This window comes from Triticum dicoccoides, chromosome 5B (genome assembly GCF_002162155.2).
Source record: "Triticum dicoccoides isolate Atlit2015 ecotype Zavitan chromosome 5B, WEW_v2.0, whole genome shotgun sequence".
Lineage (NCBI taxonomy): Eukaryota > Viridiplantae > Streptophyta > Magnoliopsida > Poales > Poaceae > Triticum > Triticum dicoccoides.
The window spans coordinates 481,903,305-481,914,697 of record NC_041389.1 but is presented as its reverse complement, the minus strand read 5'-3'; the positions used below and the strand labels follow the sequence as shown (position 1 = coordinate 481,914,697).

At 40.5% G+C, this 11,393-nt stretch overlaps 1 long non-coding RNA gene across 1 annotated transcript; it reads left to right on the top strand.

The window, feature by feature from the left end:
* The first annotated feature begins 2,785 nt into the window (after window positions 1–2,785).
* On the top strand, window positions 2,786–4,153 carry LOC119305835. Its single transcript, XR_005148784.1, has 3 exons — window positions 2,786–2,930; window positions 3,301–3,514; window positions 3,941–4,153. It is a non-coding gene; the product is annotated as an uncharacterized LOC119305835 (long non-coding RNA).
* Window positions 4,154–11,393: the final 7,240 nt, after the last annotated feature.

Below are 11,393 nucleotides of genomic sequence, written 5' to 3'. Positions count from 1 at the left end.
CGTCGCGTCGTACGTGCGGGCCGCCTCGTGCACGGTCCAGAATGAGCCGAGGCCGAGCCGGACGTCGCCGGACCAGATCTCGGCGGAGTACCAGCCGTTGGCGCGCTCGCGGACGCCGCGGTAGCCCGAAGATCCCTGGCGACGTGGCAGCATGGTGGCGCGGTGGTGGCTGGGCACTGGAAGTGGTGAGAAAGCCTGGAAGCGGCGAGGTGGCGAGGGGAAGGGCGCGTGGCAATGTGGCGGAGTGCGTGGCGAGCGCCGCATTTTATAGGCGCGCGTAGCGGCGCGCCAAATCTACCGCACGAGCTGTCACTTTCTCCCGCGCGCGCAACCGCTTCCCGCGCCCGCTAGTTTGCCGTCACCGCTGGAGCGCGCGAAAACAGGCCCCACGCGCTAAAAAACCAATTTACTGCGTGCACGTATCTTTTGACGTGGCTGTTGGAGATGCTCTAAGTCTTGGGTGCTAGTGCCCATGGTTCTCATTTTTTTTACTATGTCTAGACAAGCATTGCGTCAACTCGACACAAGGGTCATCATCCTTGTCCGCTCTTCTAGTTTCTAAGTTTTTGGCTGCAGAAATAAAGTAAGCTAGTTAGGGTACGTAGGTGTGTGTATACTGAGTTCTAAAGGCTTCTGACTAGCATAATGATGTTCCTTACAATAAATGATAGAGGAAACAGAACTTGACCTTGTATTTAGTTTATGAATTTGTCTCCGTACAACTACAATTTTCAGAAATATGATTCCACATATGTTAGTACATACTCACTCAGACGGAGGCAAGGGAGCATTTGGTTACTGGATCTATTCGATAGAAGATGGTAGCTCGGGATATATTCAGCCGGTTTGGATGACAGTCATGTAATAGGATAGGCAAATAGTTTTCCTATCTATTTTGCATGCTGGCTGTGGCTTTTATTTTCCGCTCTTTGTGAGCCGTTTGGTGGCTAGTTTGTAACGGATTACATGACCTTTGTTGAACCTATTTGCTTTTAATAAATATGGCCGTATGCATCTCTCTGATGCAGAGGCCGGGGTTGCATCCCTTTTCCAAAAAAAACATATATTAGTACATTTCTAATGATATATATTGCATAAAAGTGTGCATTCCACATTTATGGTTGCAAGTATGTTATTACTTATTGATTATAACAATCTTTAAAAGAGAACATGTAATTAGTAATTGGACAGTTTTTTTTTTTTGCACCTTTTGCAAAGAAAAGAAATACTACGAAAACTAATTTGCCAGAAGAGATCAGAATCACGAGGGAATTTTGTGATAATTACAATGCATATCATAAGAGAAGTTTACATCCACGCACAACTGAAGCATCAGGTAGTGTACTAATCTGATAGAACATATACAAAGTGGTCCAATTGGTTGCCTTTGTTTAGAAACGTGTAGCCAAATAGTTGCCTTTGGTACAAAGCACTCTAATGAAGATGCTCACAGTTAATTTGGTACTATTTGATAGCACAACTAAAGCATCAGGAAGATATTTATAAACATGCTATATTTTTGGTTGCCTTTGTTTAGAAACACACTGTACCATCCATAGACGCACACAAAAACTGACTCATGGACTCATCAGACCCAAGCATGGGTGCCTACCCAACATTTAACCATTCATTCCTACAGTTATGCGTGAATCCCACAATTCATCCTCTATACTTCAGTAGCCAAATAGTTGTAACTCAAAAGTTAGTCTAGGAGAAAGGAGTGATAGTACTAGTACCAGGTAATATGTTGCCTCTTTTATGTCAGTATCTATACTACTATTAAACAATTCAATATTTTCTTTTCTAAAGCCACCCCGTTATGTGTACCTAGGCTAATTTGTGCCACCGGATTATTCCATCTAAAATGATCTAATGGCCTAGATACATCTGGCCGGAGACCCCGATTGCATATAGCAATTAGTGTTGGCTGACCATTCTCCACCGGATCACACCTATCCCATCTCTATTCTCTCATCATCTCCTCTAATCACGGGAGGGGCCACGCCACAAATTCTCAAATACAAAGAAAAACAATATCCCATCTCCTCTAATCACGGGAGATAAAATCGCCGCTATGAATCCCGTCTCCTCCCTCGGGAGGCAACCGCTCCGGCGCCGCTGCCCATGCATGGCCCAGTTCCTCCATCTTGACCGTCGTTGCAGACGTGAAAACAGATCTGCCGCCGCCCCAACCCCTCATTCCATTCCCTTCTTCCGCGCAACCGGCATTCAGTGCTATTGTGGAGGACATTGACTGGCGCGTCTCGACCGATGCATGTCCACGACGAGATTGGCGCCGCAACCGGTACAAGCGGCGTGAGCAGAGCCAGGGCTGGGGAGTGCACATACGTAAGTAACGTCGAGCGTGGCCGATGACGCCAAGATGAGATTCTTTAGATCGTTTTTTCATCTCTCTCTTTACCAATCCTTCTTGCTTTCCCTCTTGTCTCTCTTGCCACTGTATGCAAATTTGGACATGTGCTCTGGTTTGAACCGAGCTTGATTTTTTTCGTTAAGATTCAGGGATGGTAGTGTTGGGTTGGGTTGAGGTGCATCACTGCGTTGGGGTGCGGGGCGAAGTTGGCGGAGGTTAGAGGTCAGGCCCGACTTAGGGGGCGGTTGTTTTGGTGTTGTGATCGTCTGGGTTTTGCGATGGAGAGATGAATCCGCCTGAATTTTCTTTTCCTCTCTTGTTGCCTTCAAGAAGAAGAGGAGATGTCAAGTGGAAGTGGAATAGGGATGGAGGATGCTGTTGATTTGCTTCGAACAAAGTGTTTGGTGGTTTGGTTGCTGTTACTGGTATACTCTTGTCTTTGAATTACTCGGGCTCGAATAATGTACTGTCTGATTTATAAGCAAACGATGTGCTGTGAGTATACCCTACGAGGATGGTTGATGCAAGCCCATGCTTCTCACAAGTTCAATTCAAGGTTGGTGTCGCTCTATTTTTACTATTGTTTCTTTATCAATATTTCAGTACTGGGGCAGAAAACATTTACCTATTATGTAGTTCTTCGCTGAAAGCTGAATGTATTGTTTAAACTGTTTTCCCTAGATGAAGGAAGTACGGTTTGCATGTAATTTTTTTACTATTATATGTTTATATGAATCTGTGTCATTTTCAGTCCAACAAAATCTAAGTGAGTTCAAGTTTGCATTGAGCATTTTCCAGTTCTCTCTCCTCTTAGGATAATTTAGGTAGTTTTACTCGTCATGCATATTCGCTTCGCGTCTTTTCTTTCCTTTGTGCTTAGCGAATGTAACTGATTGAACTTTCTATTGTTTTTGGTGTGTCAATAGATCCAGTTGTATTGCCCGGGGAGCCTGGAGGCGGGAGCAATGCTGATGGTCACCACGGCAGTGGGTGGCCGCCGGGAGGCAATGCACTCGCCGGACGTCATTCACTTCACCGGCATTGGTGGCACCAAGGGCGACCACAACCTCCATGTTGGCGTTGCGTTGTGTGCGCACGCGACATAGTCTATGTTTTCATAGAGGCAGAACATTATATCAGGTTATTCAAATATATGTCGTGCATTTTCTCATAATAATACAACTTTTGTCTTTATAAGTTATGATAAGTGTGCACGGAATGGTTTAATACCATTTAGTTTATTAATATTAATATCACTGTAATATCTCACGCTTATCTGAGGTCTGGGTTTAAGTATGCCACTGAGGTTGAGAGAGAGAGAGGCTAGCACCTTTTATGATTAGTCATCTATGTATACATCTATTCCTAACAATCATATATAGCCCAATCTAATGTTATCTATGATTTATTTTCTCAATATTACTAATCATGCTGACTGTTCAATCATTTACTCATTTATGTATAGAGCCAGTCCTAACAACCATATATAGTCAAACTAATGTTATCTCTGATTTCTCATGTCAGTATTACAATTCATGCTTACTAATGCTATACTTGCTTTATTAGCATGCATCGGGAATATTCTTATGATGGATTACTTCTTTGGAGTGCAAACGAAGCTGGTGTACCTTGGGAGGTGAAGAATAATAAGCTTGAGAAAATTTTGACAATCTTAGTTTAAGACTTGCTCTGCAAGGGAGAGTGTTTGTAGGCTTTATTGCTTTTGTGCTACTCTGCAAGTATGCTTGTTTCTGCCAGTATAAGGACAAATATTTTTGCAACTCGTAATTCCTTGTTTTTCTGAATAAACATAGCTTATGATATTTTTCCTTTGTTTTCTTATTGATGATAATGAATAGTTTGCTCCTTGAGACGTGTGTTGCATGTGCACACTAACTAGTATCACAAAGGAGAAAATACAGGAGAGAAATGGTTCATGTATTCCAATTGGTTCATCTTTGGTATGATAGAATGATAATGTATCAGCAAGTATAATAGAATGACGTAGGCGAGCTATTGGAGATGTCACATCAGATTTGTGCCTAGTTGAAGAGGAGAGGAGAGGAGAGAGAAGAAAAGTGGGCTACAAACTTACAACCGACTGTAGCACAAGCCCGAACAACCTTTACGATAGAAAAATGTGTGCGTATATTAATGATATCGCATACTAGTATGAATAACTATTGTATATTGTATGAGTGGACTATTACGCTAGCTATAAGTGACATGACAACTTCATATAGCCGGCTCTTGGCTATATTATTAACGATGCTCTTATTCTTGTCCCAATTCTTGGGCTGCTGGTTTCCATTCACTTGGCTATGTGATGAGATTTGCCCGATCCCAACGCCCGCTGCCGGCTGCCACCACTCCTGCATCCTCCTGTGATGCCGTGTCTCTGAAGTCGGTGACGAACTGACGATGACCGTGCCATCAATCCAACGAACACCTCTCCCACCACCCTTCCCCCATCCGCGACGTTCGGCCGCCGTGCCTCTGTCGGGCCGGGGTAGAAACGAAAGGAACGAGGCAGACTAAATCTACATCTACTCGGGCCGAGGAGGAGATCCAGATGCAGCTAGCAATGGCGCCGTCCGCCAGTCTGTGTCCCTCAGCAACTGTGCTGGCGACCTGTACATGGATATGGATACTCAGGAAGGCCAAGCTTACAGGTTTCGTCAGAGGCGTCCGCTTCACCGCCGGCCAGGACGAGGGCCACACCGCGGAGGCGCTCTCGTGGCACTACTAGGTGAGACGACATCCACGGTTTCGGTTCAAGTTCCGTGTATGCTGAAGTAAAAGTCTCTAATGAGATAAGTATTAGGTTGCAATCTACCATAATTTGTTTCCGAAAAGGATTAGTGTGGAGCAAGGTTGCGTTGGTAGTTCATGTATACAGTTACCTCTTCCATCCATGCTATTTGCTATCCCATTTGGCCTAGAGGCTTGAGATTTGTGTGTCTGTGAGCGCGTGCACACATACATATAAGGCATAAGAACAACTTGCTGTATTCCGCCAATTGGTTCACCTTGCTGTATTCCAATGGATCGTGTATACAAAGCATAAGTATGTGACAATGATAACCTACCATGTTCATCATGTATTCCAATTGGTTCGACTTTCATAGGCTCACTAGTGTTCGTTTCAGCAGAAGACATGTTGATTGGCACCGTAAACATTCCTTCTGTTCCAGTGCCAACAGTAATTCCATTGCCATGACCATTGTCACCAGAAGCAAAAATCAGAGTGGGCAAGGCACTTTCCGGATGGAGTCATGGGTTGTAATGGAATATGAGTGCGGAGGAGAAGCTATGAGGGAACCAATATGATAGGAATGGCCACGAAAATTAAACTACTATGGAGTGCCCTAAGCAGTTAAGTATGCAAACACGGAGCTAGCTCATAGGAGAAAGTGTAATTGTGTGTGCCCAATCTGAATGACATCCTGGGACTTCATTTTAATGGGACACCATCACCTAGGTGGTGAAGGACACTTTGAACATAGCATCCACGTTGGCCATAGATGAGATTTCATAAGATTGGATGACCTAATTAAATCTTTGCCTTGAAGCTTTGCAAATCCTGCATCCAATAGATCACCATGAGCAGATCCCATACCAACATTCAGGCCTGACATCTCTAGTATTCCTTCTAGTAGAAAAATTCAGAGTATCACTGCTTTTCAGTTTCTTCTATAAAGTAAATGAAGGAGAAGTAAAAAAAACAATGCACTCAAGCAAGAACGATAGAGGTTTGATGTAACAGGAAAAAATATGAAGCACATTTATTGCAATATAAATAGAATAGTACGTAACTTGGGCCTATTGGCCTTGTTGATATAAGGTAGAAATCTCTACCTTGGTCACATTTTCTTTTTGACAACACAAATAATATCAGAATAGAAGCTATTGCTCCCGAGAGGCTAAAGCCTTTTATTCCTCTAGTACTGCACAAAACAAGTGCTAACAGAAGCACTCATCCAATTTGCGAATTAGTAATATAGCAAAGAAAATATACCAACAATGAGGGTCATGAGGCACTGTTAAGGTAGAGCGGTAGCTAAGATATCTAACAAATTAATAGGAAAATAACATACAAATAGTGAGGTCATGAGGTACCATGCAACTTGTAGCACGTTGAAGGGGTCCTACAACACAAGCAAGTATTCAATTTACTAATTAGTTTATGGTGAAATAATTGATATTCGATAATAGCAAGTAGAGGTTGTAGACTTTTGTCCAAAAACATTCAAAAAGGTTGCGAACTATGTTAGATCAGCGAGCCTAATCTTTTAAATTAATGCACACTACCATAAAAGAGAAACTAAATAATCAACACATTCCAGAAGGTTGACGATGAAGAACGTTGGAACTGTGGAAGTGAGTTTGGAGTGGGTTGTCCATAATTTTATGTGCACGAGGCAATAAGGCTAAGTGTTTAGAGCATTTTAAAATAACTGCAAGCTCAAGGTTTATTGACGGATATCTTGCTCTAAAAAGAAAAGAAAAAGGCTATTGAAGGGTCATGTGATTCTTAATAACATCACATGTTCATTTTACCACCATAGTCACCTTGACAAACATAGTTCCTTAGTGAATCGAAATTTGGATGCAAACTAACATAAATGTAACAAGACACTCTTTTAGTCTTTTCATGGTATAACATGTTAAGTTTGCCTTGTTGATATGAACAAATCACTCATTCAAATGGAAACATTGTTATTTTTATTCAATGATGATAATTAAGGAATCACTCTATAAATCAAAAGCATGTTTTTAAATTTAAAATACAAGTATACTAATTGAAATCTAAAATTAATACTAATTATACAGCCCAACAACTATGCTTTGCTGAACTAGCTAGTGTTAATCAAGGCGGTGTTGGAAATATGCCCTAGATGCAATAATAAAATGATTATTATTATATTCCTTGTTCATGATAATTGTCTATTATTCATGCTATAATTGTATTAACCGGAAACAGTGATACATGTGTGAATTCATAGACCACAACATGTCCCTTGTGAGCATCTAGTTGACTAGCTCGTTGATCAACAGATAGTCATGATTTCCCGACTATGGACATTGGATGTCATTGATAACGGGATCACATCATTAGGAGAATGATGTGATGGATAAGACCCAATCCTAAGCATAGCACAAGATCGTGTAGTTCGTTTGCTAAAGCTTTTTTAATGTCAAGTATCAGTTCCTTAGACCATGAGATTGTGTAACTCTTGGATACCGTAGGAGTGCTTTGGGTGTACCAAACGTCACAACGTAACTGGGTGACTATAAAGGTGCACTACAGGTATCTCCGAAAGTATCTGTTGGGTTGGCACGAATCGAGACTGGGATTTGTCACTCCGTATGACGGAGAGGTATCTCTGGGCCCACTCGGTAATGCATCATCATAATAAGCTCAATGTGACTAAGTGGTTAGTCACTGGATCATGCATTATGTAACGAGTAAAGTGACTTGCCGTGAACGAGATTGAACGAGGTATTGGGATACCGACGATCGAATCTCGGGCAACTAACGTACCGATTGATAAAGGGAATTGTATACGGGATTACCTGAATCCTCGACATCGTGGTTCATCCGATGAGATCATCGTGGAACACATGGGAGCCGACATGGGTATCCAGATCCCATTGTTGGTTATTGGCCGGAGAGCTGTCTCGGTCATGTGTGCGTGATTCCCGAACTCGTAGGGTCTACACACTTAAGGTTCGATGACGCTATGGTTATTAGGAAGACTTGTATGTGATTACCGAATGTTGTTCGGAGTCTCGGATGAGATTCCGGATGTCACGAGGAGTTCTGAAATGGTCCTGATGTGAATATTTATATATGGGAAGTTGACATACGGTCACCGAAAAGGTTCACTACAAGAAATATGTCAACTAGTGACCTTCTGTCAGTGACCCTAGAAGAATTGGTCATAGATCTATGACCATTTGAGACCAATTTGTCAAAAGCTGTTCGGGGGGCTCCAAACCCTAAAGCATTGCGACCATTTTGGTCAAAAATGTCGTAATTTCCTTACACGAAATGGTCATAAAGCAAACAACACTGGTCCGATGCATTATTTCTAGCTAATCACGACCAATATAGATGGTCATAGCCTTGTAAATTGTGGTGCATTGCTATGACTAGGTGCCACCTCATCATGTTTGTCCTATGTGTCATGTCCATGTGTCATTTTTGCCTATATGTCATGCACATGGCACTGGTTTGAATCTACCACTTACAAATGGGCCCCACCAAACTAACATGGAGGACCCACCAATAAACTGACTCCAGGTGTCCCACCATTGAACTGACCCGTTGGCCCCACTGACCCGACATGCGGGTCCCACCACCGACCTGACAGGTAGGACGACCTGACCACACAACACCCACCAACTGACATGCGGGTCCCACCACTTACCCGACAAGCAGGACCCACCAACTAGCATGAGGCATCACCACTGTCAATGGAGAAAACTAGAAAAGAAATATGGGCAACGGGGGATTCGAACCCGCGCCGCACCACACAAACCCGCAGAGCCACACCACCACGCCACCACCTTAGTACTGATATGCTACCGCAATCCATTCTTTTATAGATAATCTCGTTTCCTGGGCTTGGGCCTAAGTCATGATAGGCCTCCCCTTCTCTCCTTCTTTTTTACGTTAACACAGCGGGCCGCCGAGTGGGCTCACGGCCCATAGCCTATTAGCAGGCCTTTTTACGTCTGAAATGTATGCTTATTATTAAAAAAATATGTTTCATTTCTTCTTCTTTCAAATAATTTGGGATTTCAAAAAAGTTTCAAACATAAAAAGGAATTTGTTAGAAAAATGTAAGCGAAATCATAAAATGTACACGGACTAAAAGAAGTTCATGATTTTGAAGAAATGTTCGCGCATTGAAATCATGCTTGTGAATCTGACCCAAAATTTTTGAATTAAAAAATGTTCATAATTTTTTCATAAAAAGTTCACAAAAAATGATTGTAAATTTCAAAAAAAAATCATCAATTCAAAATCATCATTCGAAGTTTGTAATTTTTTTATTAACTATGTGACGCAACGCTAAGTTTTTTAATTTTCATGATTTTTTCAACTTCTCATGTATAAGAAATTTTTTATACAAAAATATATAATGTATACTAAATGGTTTATCATGTATTTTAAAAAATTTAGTCGAAGCATTGGAAAAAATATGTCAAACATTTTGTGATTAAATGTTGACCAAGTTTTCGAAAAATCTTAAACTTGCACTCCAAAATGTTAAATATGTATTGAAAATGGTGTTGTTCCACTTTGCAAAAAATATTTTCTAGATTTTTCAAAAAAATCATTTAAAAATATTAAACTTTGTTTGAAATTGAGGAATTAGTGAAAAATTTGTCAATTTCACTAGAGGTGTATGGAAACCTTTTTACATGAAACCATTTGGTGATTTGTACATGAAATGTGGTCTAATGTTTTGTAACAAATATTTGGAATGTGAAGGAAGTACCATTTTTATATATCCAAATGACATGTAATTAATACAGTTCCTTCATATGCCTAAATTATCACCCTCCTTCAAATTGCAACTCAGCCAAATCATCTACGTGAGCCCAGGTTCAATTTCTATTTTATGGCCAGATTGGCACATTGCAAAGCAAGTGTTATCTAGAACCCTCCTATTTTATGGCCAGATGACGCAGCTGCAGGTCAAATTTGACCCGCTTCCTACTGAATCGGCGGCAATTTGTCTTTTTCATCAGAGGTGGATAAAATCTTTGTACACCCAACCATTTTGTCAATTGTGCATTAAATATGGCCTAGTATTTTATAAAAATGATTTGGTACAAATTTGCAACAAATATATGGTAGGTCCTTCACAAAAAAACTCATTTCGGGCTCGAAAAAATGGAAAATGAATTTTTTGTCCAAACAAAATGAAAACTTCCTTAGGAAACATTGTTTGCCATTCCAATATGCCCCTTTGTGCACAATATGACATCATTTGAACAAACTATGTCATGAATGTGGCCATAAGATTGATCAGTTGGCTTGAAAGCCATGAATCTTCACACATGATAGCTCTTTTCTGAGAACACATTTTTAAAAGAATTGCCATATTACAAGTTTATAATTTTTTCTAATAACTTGGTCACATATAATGACACAATGCGAAGGTTTTCCAATTTTTTGATTTTTTTTGAATTTTTTATGCCCATTTCAAAATGCGGTCAAAACGGCGGGAATGACCGTTCCTAGCTAGTGGTTGAATCTTGGAATTTTTTTGGTGTTTCTCTGATTAAATATATACTTATTTACCTAGGAATGATATTTGTAAACAATAAAGAGCAAACTACGAGGTAGCTACAGTTCAAATTTGACCCGCTTCCAACTGAATCAGCGGGAATTTGTCTTTTTCACCAGAGGTGGATCAAAATTTTTGACACCCAACCATTTTGTCAATTGTGCATTATATATGGCCTAGTATTTTACAAAAATGATTTGGTCCAATTTTGCAACAAATATATGGTAGGTCCTTGACAAAAAAACTCATTTTGGGCAGTCGAAAAAATGGAAAATGAATTTTTCGTCCAAAGAAATTGAAAAGTTCCTTAGGCAACATTGTTTGTCATTCCAAGATGCACCCTTGTGCACGATATGAGGTCATTTGAACAAACTATTCCACAAATGTGGCCATAAGATTGATCATTTGGCTTGAAAGACATTGATCTCCACACATGATAATGATAGCTCGTTCCTGAGAACACTTTTTTTAAATAATTACCGTATTACAAGTTTATTATTTTTCCTGGAAACTTGGTCACATATATGACACAATGCGAAGGTTTTCCAATTTTTTATTTTTTTTGAATTTTTTATGCCCGTTTCAAAATGCGGTCAAAACGGCGGGAATGACCGTTCCTAGCTAGTGGTTGAATCTTGAATTTTTTTTGGTGTTTCTATGATTAAATAGATACTTATGTACCTAGAAATGATTTTCGTAAAAAATAAAGAGCA